At 54.2% G+C, this 24643-nt stretch overlaps 1 protein-coding gene across 1 annotated transcript in view; it reads right to left on the bottom strand.

Moving 5' to 3' along the window:
- Positions 1-1622, bottom strand: part of ZMIZ1 (zinc finger MIZ-type containing 1) — a 171643-nt gene extending 170021 nt beyond the window's left edge. The window contains exon 1 of the mRNA XM_043926013.1: positions 1548-1622. The gene's annotated coding sequence lies outside the window, so the exon portion shown is untranslated. The remainder of the gene's footprint in view (positions 1-1547) is intronic.
- Between the last annotated feature and the right edge of the window lie 23021 nt (positions 1623-24643).

Below are 24643 nucleotides of genomic sequence, written 5' to 3'. Positions count from 1 at the left end.
TCATGTCAATGTTCAAATGTCACCTTGTCAGAGGCCTTCCTTGATCATCCTTTGTCTAAGAACACTTTATCCATCCTGTAGGCTCTGTTTCTTGACTCAGCTAATTTCTCTTCTTAAAACTTAGCATCATCTGACATGACACAATCTTGTTTTAAGTATTTACTGTCCGTGTCTCCTCATGAGAATGTACACGCCATGAGGAAGGGGAGTTTTGTCAGTCTTATTCCCTGCCAGGTCTCCAAAACATCAAGCAGTTCTCGGCACAGAGACTTTCTCAATAAACAACTGGAGCATTAATAAATGAGCAACACCATCTCCCCTGGAAAGCACTCCCCGAATGCCTGCCTGTAGAACCAGCATGTGGCTGCTCCTCCCTTCCTCATGTAGTCTCAGACACCACAGGGGCCTCGAACACTGACCTTAAGGAACTGAGCCTGGCTCTGAGATCATGGATCAACCTCTATCACAGAGCGCACCATCTCCAGGGCAGGGCTGGAGCTGATCTATTTTCAAAACCCAGCCCTTAGCACAGGGCTGGCCTGATATGAGTCAGTGTGTGTTTGATGTGTGAATTCATGAGTAAATACATGGTCGGAAGAATGGGTAGATAAAGAGATGAATGAATAGATGAGTGAATGGAAGGATGAGTGGGGTGGGAGGATGATGGATAGATGGATGGATGGGTAGGAGGAAGGTTGAGGAGGAGGATGTACAAGTGGATAGGTGAGTGGATGGATGATGGGTGGATGAATGGATGGATCCCACCATGGGCACACAATAAAGACTAGTGGTTTATTGGGCTCAACAGCCAGACTTCTCTGGTCAGACCTGCAGTTCAGTAGACGTATAGAGACTGATATAGCAAACAGGATAAAGCAGAATTGCTACAGTGCGGCCAGAGCTTGCTGTGTGACGGCAGCAGGCACATAAACTTGCCTGTGCCTTGGTTCTACAGTCTAAAAATGCAGATGGTAACTCTTGCCTGGAGCTGCGAGGGAGATCACTTTGGAGTTGAAATCCTGCCACAAAGGAGACCACAGCCACATCTCCAGTGAGACACATCTTCAGTCAGGGCTGCCCTAGAAAATCCTGTCTTCTCAAGCCCTGTCTGGCCCTGCAGACCCTATGATTTTAATATTACACCTCCAAGGGCTGGGACCCTTGGCTCTGCTCCCAGGGTTCAAACTGAGCTAGGCTGAGAAGATGGCTTAGCTCCAAATAACAAGGAGGCGCAAGTGATTCACAGAATGGTAGGGGACCCATTTTAGAGATGGACAAACTGAAGCCCAGAAGCATTTTGTCACCCATCCCCCCACCCCCCCACCCCCGAAAAAATAGAGGCTCAACCAGAAGCATTTTGTACTGAACACACACAAGGCATTAATAGAGAAGCTCTGAAGGCTGGGCAGGAAGGGCTGGGTGAAAAGGCTGATAACTCCTGCCCCATCACCACCCACTGCCCCACCTCACCCCAGGCCAGGTTTTAGGTGAAGGTGGCAGTGCAGCCCGGGCATCAGGCTGTCAGGTTACCCTGACAAAGGTGTTACCTTTCTTGCCCTGGCAGGGGAATGATGGACGGCGGCTCTAATCCTCACACCCCTTGCAGCATTGGTCCAACGGGCCTCCTCCTCCTCGTCCTGGGTACACGGGGAGAGAGACAGGATGCATGTGAGCAGCCAGAGACACATGTGAGCAACCAGGGACGCAGGTGGCAGCCCACTCTCCCCACCTCTGTCATCATCAGTGGTCTAATCTTGGTGGCCTCTTAGGCCCCGTAAGCATGCCCCAGGATGCCTGGTTTATCAGAGCTGGCTATCTTCCCCACTCTGTAGTGCTCTAGCCAGCAAGCCAACTCCTCCTGGTGGGAGTCTTAACAAAATGTGAAATCTATGTAAGTTTTGTTTTTTCTGGGCTCGGTGGCTTTATGTTGTTGTCTTTTTCTTCCTGGTGAGAAAGGCAGAGAGCCAGGGCCTTCCTGTGCAGCCCCAGGCAGGGTGACAGGGAGAAGCTGTCGGGGGGTATTTTTAGCTGGGCCTCTAAGCCCGTGGTGTACTCTTTGCGCTGTGCCTGGCTTCGGGGAATTATCTCATACGGCTGGCCAGCCGACAGTCACTTCCAAAGCCACTCTTTGACCCCTGCCTGAATTCTTTCCTCATTATGAATTGTTCACCAGATCCCAACACTTGGGAGTCATTCTGTATCCACCTCCTTGGAAAACCAGCCTACTCCTGCCTTGTCCCCTCCTGCCTGTGGGGGCACAGTTCTGGAGGAGGTCAAGAACCAGAGTTTAAAGCAGAGAAGAGCCCTGGTGTTGCCCAAACTTCAGTCCTTCTCCTACATACTGCATGATTCTCAGTTCAAGCTGAGTGCTATCTGTATGACAACTTAATTAATATTTGCCTCTACTTCAACTCATTATTATTATTTTTTTTAGCTCTAATGAATCTGGCCTTGTCCAAAGGGATCATATCTGTGAAATCATTGGTTTGCTAAGCTAGTTATACATTTCTAATATACGTGAATAAGGATATAAACAACAAAACAAAAATATATGTTCTTTCAAGTACTCATTCTAGAATTCTGTCACAGGTTGCCAGAGTTACGTGGGCCAAGCTTTGGCAAACTCCACTGTTTATCATCCCTCTCCTTGTAAGGGAGGAGAAAGAGGCTGGGGGGAGGGGTGGTTGGTCAAGCAAGCCCAAGAACTGGCTAGCAAACAAGGCCCAGGGAGGTAAAGGGGTCGAAATCATGGTATGCTGGAAGCTCTTGGTACTGTTCTTCCCAGAACTAGGCATGACCATTCCTTCCAGTGAATTTTGCTGTGAGAAGCTAGCTGGGTGGACACAAGGCCTGTTGAGGAACTTGGTCTCAGGATGGGATGTTCCCACTGAGGGCTGCAGGCTGTGCAGAGCCCCAGGGTCCGAGCATCCTCTGTGTCTTTCCCCAAGATCCTCTGCGGCTCTGGTTCACCTCTGCCCTCTTCCACTGGGCTCCCTCAGGCTGGTGTTGGTCAGTAGGGGCTAGACGCTTAATACCCTCTCCAGTTAGATATGGAAGCACAGCGCGTACCCCAAAGCCCCGCTGCCTGATCTCTTGCTCCTCGGCCCCTGTGGGCTCTTGGGTGGCCCCTGGCACTCTCTGGGCCTGAGTCTCCTCGTGTGTGTCCTGAGGGGCAGATCCTGGTGATCTCGGAGGCCCTGCCGTGCAGCTCTGGGGTTTCACTGAACTTCTCCATCTCCTCCAGCTCTGCCCACAGGTTAGAGACCCCCGACTGGGCCCCCAGCCCTCCTGTGCCCCAGCTGTCCGCCCCTCCCACCCAGAACAGGATGTGGGTGTCAGGAGGTGAAGGAGAGTGTGGGGTCGGGGCGGGGAGTGGCCTCAGGACTCAACTTCCTGAAGCCTGATCGGTTTACCACAGTCAGTTGGGCCCAGGACCGCACAGCTGTGAGTTATAAATGTCCCTGTCAGAGCCTGGGCTGAGAGGCCCCGCTGCTGGCAGAGGCGCCAAGACCCAAGGCGCCCACTGCTCTGGGGGCCTCCCCAGGCAAGGGCCCATCCTCCAGGAGGTTCCCCCACTCCCCACAAGTGCCCAGCACTCCTGACCTCTGGGCTCTCTCAGCTCCTCCCTGAGACGCCTCATGCGACAGGGTCTAACCGTGCCCACTCTCTACCCCTCCAGGTGCACATCTTGTGGTTCCAGCTACCTCGAGAGCTCTCGAAAGGCAGGGGCCATCCTGAGTCCCCACCTACCTGACACGAGACCCAGGGACTGGCACACAGCCAGCCCCACCGGTGGCAGCCTCTGTGGCAACTGTTCCTACTCAGCAACCTGCTTCCCACGGCCCCAGCCGCCCCCTGTGCCTGCCCACCCAGCCCGCCCAGGGTGGAGGAGGGGAGGCAGGGGGCGGGCAGGACATCAGCCCGCAGTGCAGGGGCACTCGGACCCACTTGGCACCTGGACTCTGCACATCCAGGGTCTCCATCAAGAGAGGGTCCCATTCTCCCTGCTTGCCCTCTCTGGGGCTCCCTTGACCTGGGGTGCAGGGTACAGACTGCAGTCTGGGGTGCATACACAGCTTTAGAGGGTAAAAGGCTAGGTTCCTCCAGCCCCAAAGCTTCAGCCATCCTCCTGAGGTGGCCAGGTCCCAGAAACACAATCAAAGGTAACAGGAATAAGCAGGGGACAGTCCAGGTTTGCAGGACCTGAAGCGTAAACTATTTTGGAGGTCCTCTTTAGAAATACATGTACAATTACATTTTTTTCTTTTTTCCTTTTTTTTTCTTTTTTTTCCAAGGGATGTTAGTTCCCCGACCAGGGATTGAACCTGGGCCCCCAGGGAAGTGAAAGCACAGTCCCAACCACTGGACTGTCAGGGAATTCCTGACACATACATATTTGGAATGAGAAAGGAAATAACAAATTCCTAGAACCTTAGGAAGTCAGGCCCCTTTAAACAATTTACCAGAAATGCTTACACAGAAATGATCGTGGTGGCAACCTGTGGCCCTCCCAGCTGCCAGCAAAACCCCACCTTCACCCAGGCGGTACAGGGGTGGGGTCAGGAGGCTGACCTTTCCTCTAAACAACAACAGTGCTAGAACTGCTGATAATAATAACACCCAGTATTAATGGATCTTATTCGGTCGATATTCTTCTAAGTCCTTTATGTGAGTTAAGTCCTGTAAGTTCAACACAGCTTATGAGGTAGGTACTATACCTATTTTAACACATGAGGACACAGTCACAGAAAGGTTTGAGAAAGTAGCCCAAGGGCACACAGCTAGGATATGAATCCAGACAGCCTGGCGTTGGGGCTCTTATGAGCCCTCAACCATTCCTCTTTGCAACTGCTCTGGAGGGTCCAGGGCTTTCCCCTTCTCTTGGAGGCTCCAACAGCAGCAGTGACCATGGGCTGACAGCTAAGCCTCCATCTGATTAAGCCATTCATTCATTCCATGCAAATGCTTATACCCAGCACCAAGATGCTGTGAACACGCGGGCTTCCTGTTTGCCTTGCTTGGCCCAGGAAACTCTGGGGTCCTCTCCATGGGCAGAAGTGGGCCCCCAACTTGACCCTCTGCGACCAGGGGGTGGGAAGAAATGGGTTGGCCTCAGTGAGACCCCAGCAGAGGTGAGAGGTGTGGGGTCTGCTGGAGAACACCCTGCAAGCTCTCCCACTTCCTCATTTACAGATAAGAAAAAGGTGGCTTGGAGTGGAGTGACTTTCTGAGGGTCACCCAGCAAGTGGGGACCCCCTGTGAGGCTAGGGCTAGTCTCTGGAGGGGCAGGCCAGGTGGCCTGCAGCCTGGGGTGGCACAGGCCTGGCGCTGGTGGGGACAGGCTGGCCAGGACCGGTGGGGGAAGGAGGCCCCCTGCCTTTTGGCCTCTTCGGAGCAGCGCCTTTGTTCTCTCTTTGTTTTCCATCTGCCAGGCCCCCGCCGCCTTCCAGGCTTCCCCTGATTGTGCGCAGGGCAATAAAAGGGCAGATGAGCGGGAGATCTCTGGCGGCAGTGGGTCACCTCGCACAGACACGGTGGCGGCGGGTAGAAGGCAGAGGGGCCCCCCACCCCTGGCCCCCAGGCCAGGACTTGGGCTCACCACCAGCTACACAGCGCGTTCCTCTGAGGAGTTTTGCACGTGGCTCTCAGAATCCCTTTGGCAACCCTGGGAGAAAGGCACGGTGACCTCACGATCTACAAAGGAGTATGAGGCTGCAGAAAGCAGTGGTCAGGACCGGAACCGTCGCCTCGGGGATTTCCAATGGGCCAAGCTGACCCTGGCCCCGACCTGGTCAAAGCTGTTCTCCCTTGCCATCTAGAACTAGCCATTTTCAGACTGTCGGGATCGAGGAAGACAGAGGAGAGGGTCATGCAGGCTCTTGCGCACCAATACAGGGAAGCCGGTCTGGCCAGGGAGCCCAAGAAGTCACACGCTCTACTTCCTGGCCGTCCTGAGACAGAAACAGTCCCGGATAAACTGCCTCTGAGGGCAGAGGTTTCCTCTGCCGGGGGCTAATTCCACTGGCCTTTGGGCTGGGAGAAGGGCATGATGCAGGGGCACTGTCGGCCCAGCCATGGGGTGGGGCAGCAGTGGCCTGCGGGCCAGGGACTGGCCAACCCTGCCCTCGAGTCCTTGCTGCTGACCCTGGACTTGCCACCTGGCCCCTGACCTGTGTTCTCAGACCCTCTGCCAGTGTGTTCCCAACTTCAGTTACTAGAAAATTTTAAATCATGTCAGATTTCACCTAAATCATTTACTTATTGTTCTCTAAATCACTGAACCAATCGCATTCTTTTTATTTAAACTCATCTAAAGCAATATTGTCTGTGAAATCACAAGTTTGATATATTAATTATATTTGTTCCTACTTCACACTGAAATAAATGCATGATGTTGAGATTTGAGATTCAGACCCTCACACAGGTCCTAGTAGTCCACGGTGTGCAAGGCCAGGACTGGGAGACAAGGCGAGCCTCAGTAAGTGATGTCAGGAGGATCCGAGTCCTGGATGGATGGGAAAGTGTGAGGAGGCAGAGGTTTACAGAGGGCATATGGAGGGTCTGGTTTGGGCCATGGGCTCAGACCAGACTATGTCTTTCCTCCATGTGGGCTGGAATTTGGTCCAGATATTGTTCCAGTTGCAAATAGAGGCTGCAAATTCCTCCTGACAATACCTCTATACTGAGGGAGTGCTGGAGGGGAAACCTAAATGCCTGGGTACATCTCTGTTACTGGAGTCTTGGGTTAAGGACTGACTTAGGGATGCTGGACCTGTCTGAACCTGTGTCTCCATCTGTACAGAAACAGTGGATAAGCCAATGGTTCCTCCCGGCTCCATGGGTCAGACTGAAGCCCTCTTGAGCCCTGGTGACATCTGGTGATCCAGAGGACCCCTAGGCCTCAGACAGACCCTCTAAACATGCAAACAGACCTCCCTGGGCCCTTTCCTCCCACACCTGATCAGGGGCCTCAAGCGGCATCTGGGGTTCAAAGGGGAGACAGGGCAAGCCTGTGTGACAGCTATAAAATTAGATAATCAGCTAATCACCAGCAAATTAGCATCCCATCTTTACATAGAACAAATATAGTATTTACGTAAAAGTTGTTAGGAGTTTCTCTCTTTTTAATTAGCAGAAATAAATGCAAAATGAATGGTAATTAGGCAGCTGATGGATTCGGTAGTACAATTATGCTTGCAGCAGTGCCCCAGTCCTTAAACGCTGCCTGCTCCGAGGAATCAGAGGAGCCTATTTATATAGTTTATTTATAAAACAAAGTTAGCAGGAACAGAGGGGCAAGGCCTGGGTACTGCTGGGGGAGGGGTCTTGGCTGCAGGGACAGGGCCCTGGGAGGAGAGTGGAGCTTCTGTGCCCAAGGAATGGGTGGTGGTGGTTCTTAGCACTGGGCTGTCCAAGTGCACCACCAAGGCCCCCACATGTCTATTTCAGGCCCCACATGTGTCACTGGGAATGGCCTCCCTGGCAGGAAGCAAGCTAGAGTGCTGTGGAGGGGCTGTGAGCAGCTGCTCTCTGCACTCCTGTCTCTTTCCTCGGCCCCCACTTCTCTCTTTTTTGCTGGCCCAATTCCTTCATTGCTGCACCTTGAGGCATATTTTTCTACAATGTTCTCCCTTTCCTCCAGAAACTCAAGGGGAAGCAGGTCTCAGAATAATGCAACCAAACACAGTAGTACTGAATTCCGGACCAATGGAGCATCCAGTGGGAGACAGAGGCAGGAGAGTCTTGAGAGGAGGCAGCCCAGAGGAAGAGACCAGAGTTGGGTTTTGAAGGATATGTAGGAGTTTCCGGAAAAGTGGGGAAGTAGCAAAAGGACCTGCATGTGCAAAGGCAGGGAGGTAAGAAATAGCTTCCTGTGGTTGTAGTAAAGGGGTCTCCCTGGTGGCTTGCCAAGCTGGAGACGTGGGTTAGATCTCGGGGTCAGGAAGATCCCCCTGGAGAAGAAAATGGCAACTCACTCCAGTACTCTTGCCTGGGAAATCCCATGGGCAGAGAAACCTGGCAGGCTACAGCCCATGGGGTTAACAAAGAGTCAGACACGACTGAGCGCCTGAGTATGCACACACCGTAGTGAAGAGTCCATCAGGGCTATGGAGACTGGGGAGCGAAGTGGGGCCTCATTTTGACGAGTCTTGGATGCCAGGCTAAGGGCTTGGACGTCATCCTAGAAGCCGTGGGAAGGTCTGAATCCAGGGAGTTGGGCAGCCCCTTCCCACTCACAGTTCTTTTCTGAGCTTCCCCTCCCCCGCCCCAGAGCCAGGGGGAGGGCCAGGTCGACAGGCCATTAGAGGCAGCTGGCCCAGCTCAGCAGAGTGAGCAGGGAGCAGGAGGCTAACCTGATTAGGAGGGACAGGAGGTCTGTCTGCGGGGAGGGAGGTGGGGAGGGTGACTGGATCTGAGGGCCAAGGGAGGCGGGGGTCTCCTGAGTGAGGGGTCTGTCTTCCCTGCAACAGAGCCTCTGCCCTGCCCCCAACCTTGGCGGCCGGGGGGGGGGGGGGGGCGGGCAGGTGCGCCAGCACTGCCAGAGGGGCCTTGCCCCCATCCCGGGCGCAAACCCCAGCCCCTCCACCGCCTTGTGCCGTGACCTTGACGCAGCCCTCCCAACTCCAGGCCGCATTCTTGTCTAAAACAAAGGCTTGAATTAGGCTCCGGGAGAAGCAGTGGGCAATCCAGCTCACAGCCCCATCCAGGATAGTTTTAGGGATAACTTCGAGGGGTTTCCGCCTGCAATGCAGGAGACCTGGGTTCGATCCCTGAGTTGGGAAAGTCCCCTGGAGAAGGGAAAGGCTACCCACTCCAGTATTCTGGCCTGGAGAATTCGCAAAGAGTCGGACAGGACTGAGCGACTTTCACGTTCACTTTTGAGGGGTTTCAGTGAAGCACACACTCCAGTGTGCCCCAGTTCCTCTGCGCCCCCCCGTTTTACCCCGGCCCAACTCAGGCTCCTGTGGCAGCTGAACCTCTCTCTCCAGGGACCGCCTGTCAAGCAGGCTGCCCAGCTCGGATGTGGGAAGAATCATTCGTGTCCACCCAAGCCCTGGCGGCCCTCCTAAACTCAAAGTCAGTGATCTGAAGGGGCAGTCTGACCCTGACACAGGAGGTTGGGGAGGATTTCACCAAGGGAAGTTTCTAGCTCCCCAGTAGGGGCAGCTCCCTCACCTCTGAGTGAGGGAGTGAGTGCTCAGAGATTCTTTGCAACCCCAAGGACTGTAGCCCGCCAACATCCTCTGTCCATGGGATTCTCCAGGCAAGAATGCTGGAGTGGGTTGCCATTTCCTTCTCCCCCTCACCTCTGAACCACCCCTTTAAAACATAGCAGTCCCATCGAGGTCTGGAAACCTGAGCTTCGCCTGAGCCGTTATCTGCTGCCACTCAGGACCGTGCTCTAAACTTGTAAGGGAAGACAAAGATCACACCGCACGGTCTCTCTGCTCTGTAAGTTGCGCTCCTGCCTTTGGCCAAAATCAATACAGTTCTCCACTATGATTGCTTCACCAGCGTGAGGGGCCAGGCCCCTTGTGATGACATCCCTCCCCACCCCCGGCGGAGGATGCCGAGGGTCCCGCTTTATCACCCAGCCTCAGCCCCACGTGAAGAAGTGTGGGGTGGGGGTGGGGTGGTGATGGGGGGCAGTGTGGGCAAGGAGCAGGGGGGCTGCCCAGAGCTGCTCTAAGTGCCTCTCCAAAGACAAGCCCGGTGCTATTCATCAACTGGTTTTCAGGGCTGTGAGAAATCAATGGCATTTGTGCTGCAAACTCATCATTAGGACAGGAAAAACTCTGCAATGGAATTGATTTGTTTAAATATAATAACACGATTTAACAGAGAACCATGGGGGTGGGGAAAGGACCCGGGCAAACAAAACACAGGGACAGCGCAGAGGACCAGAGAGAAACCAGCTCAGAAAAACCTTCCAATGCACTGGCCTAAACCCACCACCCTGCCTCCCCCAAGGCCTGCATGGAGGAGCCCAGGGTGGGCACAGGCGGTAACCTGGTGGGAGGTGGCTCAGCCCTGGCCTCAAACGGGCCCTTCACCAACATGAGGATGCGCCCAGGGACCTGACTGGTCACTGCTGTGTTGTTCCTGGAGGTGACTTAGGCTCCACGAATGTCTGTTTAACTGAACAAACTCTTTCATCGGGCACCTACTGTGTTTGAGGACCCTGTAAGGAGTTGTGGGGTAAATAGAGATTAAATCCCGGGCCCAGCCCTGAAGGACAAGGTCCATAAGGCAGCTATGCAGGTGACAACTCAAGACCAGGGAGGGCTGGGCTTCCTGGGATTTTAGGAAATGTGGGAAAGAAGCGCTGGGGAAAAAGGTCAAAAGGGGCACAGTGAGAAACAGAAGTGGAAGGTGCATTCAAATAACCAGGAGGAGAGGGCCCTCATCTCATGGATATGGTACCCGCTGGCCTGACGACGATGAAGTTGATGATGAAAGGTGACTTTATTGAGCCTTAAAACGTTCCAGTGTCCCTCAAACATGTGTCATTTCAATGAATCTCACCATCCTGTGAAGAAGGAACTATTATTACCCACATTTCACAAATGACACCACTGAGGCTCTGAGGGAAGTGAACTGCCTGAGGTCACACAGCTAGTAAGTGATGGAGCTGGGGTCAGACTCCAGAGCCTGTGCACTAACCACTGTATCTCCTGCCCTCAAGGGGCTTGTCCTTCATATGAGCTGGGGAGCAGATGGCTCCTGGCCTCCAAGACCCGGGGCAGGCAATGCACAGAGCGGTTCAAGGTGGGAGTCTGAGGCATGGTGTGGGTGGGCCCACGCACTGGGCTGGGGCCCTAGTCACAAACCCTGCTGAGGCTCAAGCCTGTAGGCTGGGTGAGGCTGGCACGCTGGGTGCAGAGCTGGCCTGGCACTCAGGGTGCCCCAATCGTTTGCACACCTCTTCCAACCTCTCCCAGAGGGTGGGAGTCCTGGGGGAGGGAAAGTCATGGACTGAGTCTCGAAAGGCATGTCTGGGAGGAGGATGCCCCCTCCACCCCCCCGGGGCTGTGAGCTGCTCATCTGAGGGTGGGGACAGCAATCTCAAGTCCTCAGGGAAGGACAGGCAGCACTGGGCAGCCTCTCTGAGCTCAAAAAGAACCTTTATGTCAGTCTCGGAATTTGGACTTTATTCCTGGTGACAGTGGGAAGCCAGGGCGGGCAGGGGTGAACTGGGAAGAGCTCAGTAACTGAGAGCAAGGAAGACAGTAAGATCTGAGAGCTAGCAGAGGGTTAGGGGTGCTGAGGGGGGACCCAAATCCAGAGATGGCTCAGAGGATTTAATCGACCACGGGGGGGTGAGAAAGAGGGAGGTGCCAAGGATGACCCAGGCATCCCCCCCAGCCCTCTGGGGGCTTCGATGCCCAGCTTTGCTGAAGCAGCGGCTGCCTGAGTCAATATGAATTGACCAGGACCCCAAGGAGCACTGGGCCCCTCCCCCCAGGAAGCCCTGACTTGGGGGAGGGTGCTGCTAGCCGGCAGGCCGACACCAACCCTGCTCTGTCCCACTGCTGACCTTTCTCCTTTGTCAGCAGTGCTCTCCATCAATGCACCGGAAGGGCCAGTGCAATCTCTCCCGACTGCCTGGGGCCAGGGCTGGGGGCGGGGGCCCACTTGTCTTCCCTCTTTTAAGAAAGAGGTTTCTGAAGCCACTCTGGAAGGCTGGGCGCAGAGGAGCCAAAGCCCTCAGTGCAGATGGGGAGCCTGAGGCCTGAGAGAGTGGCTCAGGACCCAGCAGCCAACTGCAGGCACAGCCCTGGGCACAGAGAGCCCCTCGGGGCGACCCACAGCCCCCCAGCTGGCAGAGGGGAGGGAGAAGGGGAGGGGAAGCTGGATGGGGAGGCTGGGTCAGGCCACGGGGGATGGGCGAGGAAGTCTGGTGAGAAGAGGGGCCAGTGGGGCGTGGGAAGGAGCAGGGGCAGAGCAGGGCTGTGCCCCAAAGTCAGGAAGGGGTCCGGGGGAGGCGGAGGGCACAGCTGTGGAGCGGAGGATCTGCGGGGACTAGCTCATCAACTGTCCCTGTGGGTTGAGAACGAAGAGGTTTCCGGGATGCGAAACTTTCAGTGCTAAGACCTGATAGTCCCAGCAAAGCCGAATGGCTGACCCCCTAGCAGGGCTGAACCTGAATTTTGGTTTTCAGCGCTACCGCTTTCAGACTGTGAGTGACCTCTCTGGGCCTCAGATTTCTTCCTTTGGAATGTAGAGATTATAGGAGTACCTTGTGTAGGGCTGTCATGGAGATTAAGTTAAATAATGACTGTTAAGTGCTTAGCCTCTGACACAGCCTCTGATATTCATCATTCAACCAAGGGTGGGGGCTGCTACTATTACCATGGATGGTTACGACTAATGTGAGTGGTAAGAGGACCAGAGGACATGCACCAAGGGTTCCCTCTGTGCCAGGCCCTGTCCGAAGCACCATACCAACACGGCTGGTTTAATCTCACAGTGTTGATGGCAGAAGAGTCATTATTATCCCATTTTCAGAGGACACTAAGGCGTGGAGGGGCTAAGCCACCAGCCCAGGTTCTCATAGTGAGCGAGAATAGAGCCCAGAAAACCACTTCCATTTCCATGGGGCTCACCCCACAGCCAGGGACACGTAGGCCAATGTCAACACATCTGATCACACTGACCCAAGGCAAGAACTGGACAAAACACACAGGTGGGACGGGTGTGGCAGGGCACACAGGAATGGGCAAGAGACCCCTGTTTCTGAGGGGGACCAGTCCCTAGTTCTCAGCCTGGGTCTTTTAAAACCTTCCTCTTCCAGTCCACATACATCAACCACATGTAGGGGGCTTCCAGGGCTGATTTACAGAGCAAGAGAAAGAAAAACCCCCAGAAGTGCTCAGGCCTCCTCCTGGCCTGGGACAGGCAGGGCCGAGTGGGGCCAGGGGTCAGAAGAGAGTGGCTCTCTTGACCTGAAACCTTCTCCATATGACCTCGTCTCATTCTTGCAACGACACTATAAAGTCAGTCACAGTGCCCATTTCAGAGATGAGACAGAAGCTCACAAATGAGCTAAGGTTTCACAGCTGGATTTAAACATGTCCAGCCCTAAAGTCTGGGCTCCTCTCGCCTGCGGGATGAACATGCAGCATGAAGGTAGGAAGCCACACCTTGGACAACTGTGTTGGACATGGTACATGTCTCAAGGTGAGCATTGGATAATTCTGAGGAGGAGGGGTACCGGCATAAACTTCAGCAGTTCAAGGAAGGGGCTTAAGTATCTCGGGCTGGAGTGGTCAGCCTGGAGGATACTGCACCCAGGGAGAAAACGGGGTGGGTGCTAGGGTCTTGGCAGGGGCCCACAACCCCAACACTGGGGAGGGAAGGGAGGCCCTGCAGAGAGCCCTCTTCAGTTTCAGGAGCAATGCCATCCCTGCTCAGACCCCTAGGAAGTCCTCAGCACGAGAAACCATACTCTCGTGAAGCAATTAGCTTCCAGCACCCAGGAGAAAGGTCGCCGAGGCAGGCAGGCAGGCGATAGCTGGGCAGGGGCCCTGGGAAGCTGGACCTGGTTATTTTTAGCATCTTGATTCAAGAGGGAGGAGGCCTGTCTCCCTACCAGGTAAATGTTAGCACCACTAGCGGACCCGCCAATTAGGGTAACTGGAGCCAAAGAGGAGAGACGGTGACTCGGGACCTCTCCCTTGAGCGCCTCATCCCCCAGAAGCTCTCCTCCTCCACCCCCTCTTCCCAAGCCCTGGCCCATCTGCTGTAAGCCTGAGCAGAATACCCTGGCTCCATCCCAAAAGGAGTCTGACTACCACCTGGAATCCAAGGTGAGTCCTGCCTTGGCCCCATGACCCTGGCCGAGTCTCATGCCTTCTCTGATTCTAATTCCCCCCTGGAAAGTGGGCCCCTGAGAAGCCCATCTATTTTGAGGGTACAGGAGCCAGAGGTCATGAAGAAGCTTTGCTATGAGGCCAGCTGTTGTACTATCCCAGGAAGTGAATTCTAGGCTTCCTGAGTGGGACCCCAGACCAGCCCCAAGCTGATGGGAGCCTGAGCAGCTGCTGGGCAGAGTACTGGGGGGGGATGTGTGAAATCCTGGGCACCAAGAGGCCAAGGGCCCCTAGGTGCTGCTCTGCTGATAGGCAAAGTGAGAGGGAGGCTTCTGTGGGTCGTGAACACAACCTGGGCTGAGCCCTTGGCTACGGGGAGGGGCTGCACCCAAGGGGGCATCAGGCACCCACAGCTCCTGCAGCAGATCACAGGCACACATAGCTCAAAGGGTTGCCTCTTCTCCGTCAGGCTCTGAGCCAGTCCAAAGTCTAGGGGAGGGTCACCTACTCCCACCCTTGCCCCACACACCTTCCCTAGAAGAAGGAAAGAGGCAACTGGTCAAAGGAAGGAGAAGAAAGCCCATTGCTCAGCCTACCTCCCCCTCAGACTCTCAGCTTCGTAGTCGACTCTGGGAGTTGGATTCTTAGCAAGCAGAAGAGTGCCCCAAGGGCTGAGTCCCCCATTCTCCCTGGCTGGGGAAGACTTCTGGCAAAGCCCGGGTCCCCTGGTATCCTTGGCCAGTTGCCCACCAGCTCCCCGGGGAAGCCTAGGACCCTGGCACTTGCTCACACCCTCCCCAAAGGTAGGCTCTTCCACTGCGGCCCTAGGCCTGCTGTGGCCTGCCTGGAACTCCGAGGAGATCTGAGGCAAACAGGCACAGAAGCGGGGCAGGGAATCTCAGGGATGTTTAGCAAGTTAGAAACTAGTACAAACTTCCTCCTTCTTCTGCCATCTGGCCTGTAGGGGGCATCTCCAACCTTTTTTCCTTCACTGCCCACACTTGGCACAACCGATCTGTCCTCAGAGTGCCTGCCTCAAAGCCATGACCCAGCTGGTCCCTGTGTTTGGAATGCTTTCAGATCACAATAATGTCCACTCTTCAGGAACCAGCTAGAACTCCACCTCCTCCAAGAAGCCTTCCCTGACTTGGAACCCTCCTTGCAGACCCTGAGAACTCATCCTAGTGACTGCAGATCCAGCAGCCTCCTGCAGACTGGTCTCTGGGCACCCTGCTGTGGCTCGGCGAAGGGGGCTGACAAGGGACACGGGTGGCCTCAGGTTTCCAGAGTCCACTTTCCTTCCTCACCCTTTTGCGTCCTGTCAGCTTTCTGATCGGAGCCTGACTCTGGAGCATTCTCTCTGCCCTGGCCTCCAGGCCTACAACCTCCAGACCCCACTGGGCTGTCGGCGTAAACAGAAGGGAGGAGAATAATAAGGGTCGCAGGCCTTGGCAGGAGCTGGTGATAACAGGAGGCGGAATACAAACAAGGTCTTCACAGAGCCAGGTCTGAGGGTGCCCTGCTCTGCTCTCCACATCCCCAGAACTTCCCAGGCCCCCCACTCTGCACCCCCAGGCCCTCAGGGGTGGGTCCTGCAATTCTGCAAGCACCACGCCCCACAGTTGGGTCACATCAGCTGTAGGACCTGGGCCCTGCCAGCGTCCACATCCGCCACACAGTTTAGGGTGGCAGCGAGCTCAGTTGAAAGCCCGCAGTGCCACGCTGGGCCACTTTGGGGTGTACCCTCCACTCTCTGAGCCTCAGTTTCCCCATCGGTACCACGAGGGGTTGGGCCAGATGATTTCCTAAGGCCATTCCTCTCCCAAGCGGCGGAGATGCTATGATTCAAATAAAGAGGCCACCCTCGCAGCCCCACCCAGTGTCTGCTCCCTGCCCACAAGGTCACCGAGGCTTTGGACCTGGGACACAGGGCATGGGTGTGGCTGCCCTCACCCTGAGTATGTGGCTCCCGGACCAGAGGAAAACAAACTCTAGGGCTCAGAGAGGGATGGTGAGCAAACACCACAGGGAGGGAAAACACCCGCTGTGAGTAACACCCAAGGAATCCTTCTTGGTGTAGTTCACCAAATCCCTGCTTGTCCTCAGAGAGCCCTGCTGGTGGCCAAGGTCAGTGCTCCCTGGGGTACAAGGGCAGCCCCACAGACAACATCAAGGCTCCCACCAGACTCTGGGAGAACCAGGGGACCATCCTTTCACCCCCTGAAAGGATGCCTCCTATCTAGGCCGTCAGCCTCCTGCAACTGCCGTGATGATGCTGCGTGACCCTGGGTTGGGCTCTGGGTCTCTCTGTGTCCACCATGTCATTGGACAGGTTTGTTCCTGGCTCCCTTCCAGCTGCACTTCTGGGCTAACGTCAGGCCTGTATCAGGAAGGGGTGCAGACTCTGGCCATAGAAGGTGGCACCTGGGCTCTGCTCCGGGGCAGCTTCTCATTTCAGCATTTGGGCAGACTGGCATCCCTCTGGGAAACAGGCCCAGCTGCTGGCCTAGGAGAGGTCCCAAGGTGCCTGGGTTGCTGAAGAGGACCTGGTGTGCTGGAGGTGTGGCCAGCTGGGGTACACAAACCCCCAGCTCTGCCCCTCCCCGCTGCCACTGTCTCGGTGAGTTATGAGCCTCTGCTTCCAGGCTGAGGCCAGTCCCTGCACCTGGCCTTCACAGAGGAGCTGCCACAGCTCCACAGCCCCCTTTGGCTCTCTGCAATCTGCAGGATAAAGGTCAAACTCTATGGCCCCCGGGAGCTGCCTCAGTACCTGCTCCCAGGTGTGGCTGAGTGAAGTGTCCTCTCTCAGCTAAACTCCTGACCTATCCCACCAAGTTGTGCAGAGACCCCAGGAAGACCCTGTTCCCTCACTCCTCTGTGTAGGGATCTAGACCCCTCCTCCAGGCAGTCTCCCCTGCCTGCCTTCTCCAGCACCAGAGAAGAGCTGTCCCTCCCATTTCCTACTGCCTTCACATGCCGAGAGCCTCCACCTAGCTAGCACACACCACACTGTAGACTTCGTGACCTCCACGCAAGCCCAGGGCTGTGCTCACCTAGCACTCAAAGAGACACCGGGGATGCCAGCACCCAGCCCAGTGCCAGAGCCCAGTAAGTGTTCAACCCACATGACGGACAGTGAATGGTTCACCAGCAAACACACATGTGGCTACCAGAGACAGACGTAGTGGGGAAAACACATATTATGCTATCAGGTAAAACTGGGCTGAATTTCAGCTCCACGGATAGCACTGTGACCCTGTGTATATTTCTAAACGTCTCGTGCTTTGGGGCTTCTGTCATAGCTCAGTTGGTAAAGTATCCGCCTGCAATGAAGGAGACCCCGGTTCAATTTCTGGATTGGGAAGATCCACTGGAGAAGGGATATGCTACCCACTCCAGTATTCTTGGGCTTCCCTCATGGCTCAGCTGGTAAAGAATCCACCTGCAGTGCAGGAAACCTGGGTTCGATCCCTGGGTTGGGAAGATCCCCTGGAGAAGGGAAAGGCTACCCATTCCAGTATTCTGGCCTGGAGAATTCCAGGGACTATACAGTCCATGGGGTCGCAAAAGTCAGACACGACTGAGCCTTGAGCTTCTTCATCTACACAGTGGGCTAATCCGAGTGTCCCTGGGTTGTTGAGACGTTTGAGAACATTGCGGGTTGTGAACCCTGACCTGTCTCAGCAGAGCCTCTGGTTTTACAGACCAATGAACCACTGCTCAGAGAGGGATGGTGGCTTGTCCGAGGTCATATAGCAGGTCTGCAGCAGGACTGAGGCTTCAACGAAAACTTTGCTTGGAGGGCCTGTGAGGACTGTGGCCCACCTTGCTGACCCAGAGGGTCCCCCACCTTGGGGAGGGACGACCAGTGGGCTGTAGACTGTATTTCCAGCTCCAGGTTGGGTGAGGGGTTGCAGGGGTCAGTGCTGGCTGCAGAGGCTGGGGGTGGACAGGCCTGGACTGCTGGCAGTAAATTCCAAGGAGGGAAAGGAGTCTGTGCATTCCCAGCTGGCGCTGGAGGCTGACGTGTACGCCACATGGGGACCCTGGAATCCAAGCTCCGTGTGCCTACGGCCAGGCCCGCCATGAGCTGGGCTTGGCGTTCAAGGCCGTCAAAGCCAGGCCCAAACTCGCCTTGTGCCATGTAGCCCTGGAAACCTGTTGACTGACAGCTGATGGTGTTCATGCTGTCAGTGTGAAGCCACAAGCTCGGGGCTAGAGGGGCTGTCAGCCCAGGTCCCTGCCCACAGAGCTCTCATCCACAGCTGTTTGGAACTGCCTCATATGAAACCTCAACCCCCGCTGTCCCCCTACAGCCTCTCTGAAATGACAATCCAACCATGTCTCTCCCTGTGTGCCCACAGCCCTGGGGATCAGCCCCATCACCCAGCCCCGCCTGCTTACCTACCATCAATGCCGTGAAGCGCTAACCTCATCTCAGGCACTGCAGCAAGGGTTTATGTGGATGACTTTATTGAATTCCTCACAACTCAGTAGGGTCAGTTCTATTATTATCCCTATTTTACAGATGAAGAAATGAGGCACAGAGAGATTAAGCCACTCATCTGAAGTTACAAAGAGAGGAGTGTGAAGAGTCTGGAAAACCCCAACACTGAGGCTCGGAGTCCATACCCTTCACCACATCCTTGCCCTCTGCAGTCATCCACCAAAGGTGTGCTGAGTACCTTTAATGAAGTGCCAGCCAGAGGGGGCAGTTGTCATGGCCCCGACTAGATATCCTCTGTGTCCAGCTGGGTTGGCTGTCATGACCCAGACCTGGCTCCAGTGTGCCAGGCTGAGGGAAGCGGGCCAAGTCACTCACAGGGGTGGGTAGGGCTGGGGGCTTGTGTACTCAGCTGAACAGACCTCCAGCCTGCCGGGTCCTCTTCAGCCACCCTAGCACCTGCGGGGCCTCTCCTGGGTCAGGGGCTGGGAGAGTTTGTCTTCCAAAATGCCGAAATGGGAAGCTGCTTAGGAGCAGAGCCCAGGTGCCACCCTCTGTGGCCACTGTCTACACCCCTTCCCGAGGTGGGCCTGACTTCAGCCTGGGAGCTAGGCTAGGGATTGCAACTCTGGGCCTCTGTTTTCCAGTCTGGCAAAGGGCATAGGACTTTCTCAAGGGCTTTCTCAATGGCCTGATGGGGTGTGAAAGAGCTTACACACTATAAAGAGCTCTACAGTAACAAGAGGTCATTGTAGCTACTGGAGGGGGTCACAGGGCGGAGGTCAGGAGGGCGGGCCTGGGGTCAGAGAAGGCTCCACGGCATCTGGCCCACAGGAGTGAGTTTGTCAAACAGAGAAGGGCAGGCAAGGGGCAATGAGGCAGGAGACTCTGCAAATAAGACGCAGAGCAGCCCCCAACCCCCTCTGCCCCTGTGGATTAGGAAAAGCACACCAACACCAGGTTTCCAAAGTGTGTAGGGACAGAGCTCAAAGGCAGACAGTGCACATCAGGAAACCCTTGAACACCACTGCCTGCTGAGGGGTGGGCTGTGATCCCACCTCACTGAAGCCACTGTCCCCAGATGCTTGAGATGAGCTGGATGCTGGCTCCACTGGGGCTTCTGCACCTGGTAGAGAGGGCAACATCTCTCCCTCGGACAGATGAGTCTCATAGGGTGATGCGGGACCTGCCCAAGGTCACTGGGTCTGTCAGTGACTGGTGGAGCCTGCATGTGAAGTCTGTTCTTCACTTATTCTAGGCAGTGCTGGCTTCACGGGCAGTTGCCTGGGGCCCCAGGCTCAAAAGGACCCACTCTTGGTTTAATGTTCTATGGCCACCATCGTGAAATCCTTAATAATTTTTGAGTGACAGGCCCCACAATTTTGTTCTGAACTAGGCCCTGCAAATTACATAGCCAGACCTGATTCTAGGAGATTCTGGTGGACATGTTGGGAGAGGAAGCAGAGGGCCAATAAATGAACTTTTTTTCTTTAATTAGAGGATAATTACAAAATACTGATGGTTTCTGCCATACGTCAACATTAATCAGCCACAAACTTTCACTCCTCTGGGACTTTGCAAGAGCCGGACCTTCTGCTTGGGCTTCTCTTTTCTCCTTTACATCAACCTAGCAAATTTCTCCCTGGCTTCCAATGCTCAGCTCACTTGTCACCTCCTGAGGATCCTTCCCAGATCTCTTCCCTCACCAGAGAACATACCAGTCAGAACTCATGCCCCATGTGCCATGGTTCTTTCTCCTTGGAACACATCCCTCCCTGTGTGTGCATGTGAGTGCATCCCTGTGTGTATGTGGAGACACCATGTGTCGTAAGAACCTGTGTCTGTGTATCTGTGTAAAGAGTCAACACAGAAGTTTGTGAACATGCATCTATAAGCATATGTGTGCAGCAAGTCTGTTTGTGCACATGTATGTCTACAGCATGCACGAGTGATGTCTGTGTGTGTATGCGGGAAAGGGAGCATGCCTCTACAGGTTTCTGTATGTATCTGTGCACACACAACCATTCATGGCTGTGTGTGCACGCACATCTGTAGCCCCTTAGCATGCAGGGACAGGTTTACAAGCACACATTGTCTGTGTAGAGTATGCATGTACACATATGTTCATGGACACAGGTATGACTCTCTGGGACTTGTATGTGTATCTATCCTTCCAGATGAAAACCTCATGTTCCCGTGTAACTATAAATGATCTTCTTCCTCAGGAAAATCTTAGTCCTCTCAGAGACATTCTGGATCATAACCTGGGCCACCTCCTCCGAGAAGATGTCCTAGATTCCAGCCTCCCCATACTCACATGAAACTCCAATGTTAATCCCCATCCCACATCATGGCAGCCTTCCCAACCTCATGCTTCCCACCAGCCAACTGAGGACACCCATGATCTCTTGATGCCCACCCACAAGAAAAGACCAGCAGAGAGGGGGTAAGGCCAGGGGCAGAATGAACCAGATGTCAGGAACTGGCACACTGGAGCCACACAGACCTGGAAGTGAACCTCGTGGGGGCTCAGCCAGGAGTGTGGCCTTGGGCAAGCTCCTTTCAGACCACAAACCTCAGTTTTCTCGCCTGTACAATGGTGAGGATAATAGCACCCACCTCACGGGGCTGTGATGAAGATGGAAAGAGTTAATAACTACACAGTACTTAGCCCAGTGCCTGGCATACAGTTAAGTGCTCAGAATGTTAGAGGATATTATTATTATTACTTTCATGAGATAGATGAGAGAACTGAGTCTCTCAAAAGCGAAGGGACAGGGCTATCCAACACTACACTGGGAGTTGGCAACTGGATAAAACCTGAAGTTCAGGTGTCAGGCTAGGGTATATCCCTCCCTGCAACCCTCCACTCTCTGGCTCCCTCTGAGAGGAGGAGGCCAAGGAGAAGTGAAAATTAAGAAATAAACCCCTTCCCCTAATTCCTCAGTGATGACAGCCCAGCTCCCCCTTCTCTAGGCCCTGAAACAGCACCAGCCGCTTGGGCTGAGTCCCACACCTGCAGACACCTAGGGTCAGGGCCCAGCTCATTCTGCTTACCTGCCAAGGTCTCTGCTGACCACTGGGACTGGAGGCTGCTAAGGGCGTCAGGAAAAGGCAGTCACAGGGGAAGGAAGCTGTGGCCCCAGCAGTCCAACCTGGCTGAGCAGAGCTGATGCAGGTCCTGTGGAAAAGAGGAGGGGGTGCAGTGAGCTCCAAGCCTGAGCCTGAGGGTCCCAACCCTCTTCACCCATCTCTAGGTCCTGCCTGCCCAGGCCCCTCTGGCCATCTCCTGGAGAGTTGAGCAGGCCCACAGAAGTGGAGCCGCACTAGAAACTGGATGCTGTCCCCCTCCTCCACTCCAAGTAAAGGTCAGAGGTCCAGAACTGGCCCCAGCACCAAGGTCAGCTCCTCTGTACCCTCTATTGCAGCTGCAGCCATGCTGGGACACCCGTCACTGTGTTGCAGTCAGCCTTGCTCCCCAGGAACCCCATCCTTTGGATAAGCTGGGTACTCTGTCTGGAGCCCTTTCCCCCATGTCTCTGTCTTTCAAAGCCCCACTCTGCTCAGAAGTTCCCATGGAGGCCTCACTGACCTGCTGCTCCTTTCTTTGTTCATCCTGCAGTGGCTTGGGTCCAGCTGACCATGTTCCCTGCCCTCCCACCCCAGCTTTCTATTGGCCGGGTTCCCCTGTGAGCAGAGCTCCTGGACATCAGGAGTGAGGCCTAGTTTATATCTGTCCTCTGAGGCTCACAAGGCCACAGAGACTGCTGGGTGGATAAAAGGATGGATGGATGGATGGATGAGCGGGGCAGTGAAGATAGTCAGTGAATAAACTGAACAAAATGGGCCAATTGACATGTGCCCTAAAGTCCAGAAGCCTGCCGAGCTTTCCATGGGCCTCCTCATACCCTTGCCCCTGTTAGATTCCAGAACCCAGAGTTCAGGTTGGTGAGAGAAAAGAGACTTGGGGAGGTTTGCTCCTTTCTCTGCCAATTCACATACGAGGAAACTGAGGTCCCAATAAGGGAAGGATTCCCATTGTAGGGTTCCCAAGGTCCCAGTGCAAGAGAGAGCAAGGCCAGAAATTAAGCCCAAATCTGCTTGTCTTGTCCACTGCCTGGAGGCAGCCATGGCAGTCCCTTCTAGCTCCTGCATCTTCATGTGTCAGTTGATGCAGGCACCTAGCTTCCCTGATCGTTGGGGGATGAGGCTAGCTGTAGAAGTGGATTCTGGGTAAAAGAGGAAGGGCAGTAGGAGGGCTCTGGGATAGGAAAAACTCAGTTCAAACTCAGAAAAGAGTCCTCTGGTCTGATGGTCCTCCTTTCCCAGCCAGGAGGCCTGAGGCCAGGGTCAGGCCAGAGAGGGGACATTACAGGGAACCTTGGGGTCAGAGATACCTCTCCAGCTCATATTCAGCTGGGGAGCCTCTCTAAAACCCCCATTAACCACTTCACTCTCCTTCACAAAGGTCTTTTGGGCCTCCCAAACATGGGTTGGTGGGGCATGTAATGGTCACCACCTTGAACAGTTTGCATGCATCCCCTAGCCTGTGGTCTATCATCAACCCAGCATTTCCAGCTCCACAGAAATGTGTGCATGTGGTCACCCAACAATGCGTACTAGAATATTCACAGCCGTGCTAGTCATACGCCCCAAGAATGAAAACTTCCCAAATGGTCATCAACTGTAGAGTGGATAAATCAGTGTATCCACACAATGAAATACAACACAGCAATGAGAACAAATAATCTGCAACTATATCCAACAATACAGGTATTATGAACATAATGTTGACCAAAAAAGCCAGATACAATGGATAATATACTTGTGTACTCAGTCACTTCAGTCTTGTCTGACTCTACAACCCTGTGGACTATGTAGTCCTCCAGGCTCCTCTGTCCATGAGATTTTCCTGGCAAGAATACTAGAGTGGGTTGCCATGCCCTCCTCCAGGAGATCTTCCCGACCCAGGGATCGAACCTATGTCTCCCGTGTCTCCTGCTTTCTTTACCACTACACTAATAGGGAAGTGGAGAATATACTTAAGAAGTCCATTTATTTAAAGATCACCTGATGTGAAGAGCCGACTCATTGGAAAAGACGCTGATGTTGGGAAAAATTGAAGACAAAAGGAGAAGGGGACGACAGAGGATGAGATAGTTAGATAACATCACCGATGCAATGGGCAAGAATCTGAGCAAACTCCGGGACATAGTGTAGGACAGAGGAGCCTCGCACGCTGCAGTCCATTGGGTAGCAGAGTCAGACATGACTTAGTGACCGAACAACAACAACAAGAAGAACAGGCAAAACTACTCTAGCTTGTGGTAGACGAAATACATATGGCCACAGATTCTCTACAGCTCCTTCTATCAAAAGGTGAAGTCTAGGGACTTCCCTGGTGGTCTGGTGGCTAAGATTCTGCAACCCCAATGCAGGGAGCCTAGGTTCAATCCTGGGTCAGGAAACTAGACCCCATATGCGGCAACTAAGAGATCCCGTATACCGCAATGAAAATCGAAGATCCCATGTGCTGCAACTGAGACCCCGTGCGGCCAAATAAATAAATAAAAATAAACGTTTAAGAAAAGAGGTGGAGCCTATCCTCTATCCCTGAATCCAGGCTGACCATGAGACTTGTTTTGACCAATATGACTTGGTGAAAGTAGTATTTTGTGACTTCCAGAGACTAGGTCTCAAGAAATCCTGCTATTGCTGGTTTTGGCCCTCTTGGAATGTGGCCTGGCCAGGGAAGGAAGCCAGTCTACCTTATTGGAGGATGGAGGAGAACTGAGGCCGCCCAGCCAATAGCCAGCACAATCTGCCAGATGTGACTGAGGCCACCTTTGACCATCCTGTCCAGCCGGCCTTTCGGGTGACTGGAGTCACATGAGCCCAAGGGAAACTGGCAAAGGGACTGCCCAGGCCAACCACAGAACCATGAGACATAATAAATGGTAGTTGTTTACTCTAAGCCACCAAGTTTCGGGGTGGTTTGGGGGCAGTAATAGATAACTGACAGTATGCTGTTGATATGTAAGGATAATGTAATCATTATCCTTGAGGGGGAGCAGTGACTGGAAGAGGGGGCTTCTAGGGGATCTGGAATGTTCTGTTTCTTGATCTATACGGTGATCACAGGAGGGTATTCCTTTTGCGAGAATTTGCTGAGCTATGCTTAGCATATACACACTTTTTCAGCATGGATGTAATACTTCAGCTAAAGCTAAAAACAAACAAACCTTCCATGGCTTTCTGCCCAGGCAGCCAAGATCCAGCCCCGCCCTGGCCTGCTGGCCTCACCTCACTCTCCTCTGCACATTCACAGTGCCACCTTACACCTCTGTGCTGGGAAGGCCCCTCCCTTCCTGCCCAGCTTCAAGCT

The sequence above is a fragment of the Cervus elaphus genome, chromosome 15 (assembly GCF_910594005.1).
Source record: "Cervus elaphus chromosome 15, mCerEla1.1, whole genome shotgun sequence".
Classification (NCBI taxonomy): domain Eukaryota; kingdom Metazoa; phylum Chordata; class Mammalia; order Artiodactyla; family Cervidae; genus Cervus; species Cervus elaphus.
Note: the sequence above shows the minus strand (reverse complement) of the source record. Positions and strands in the feature narration are given on the sequence as shown.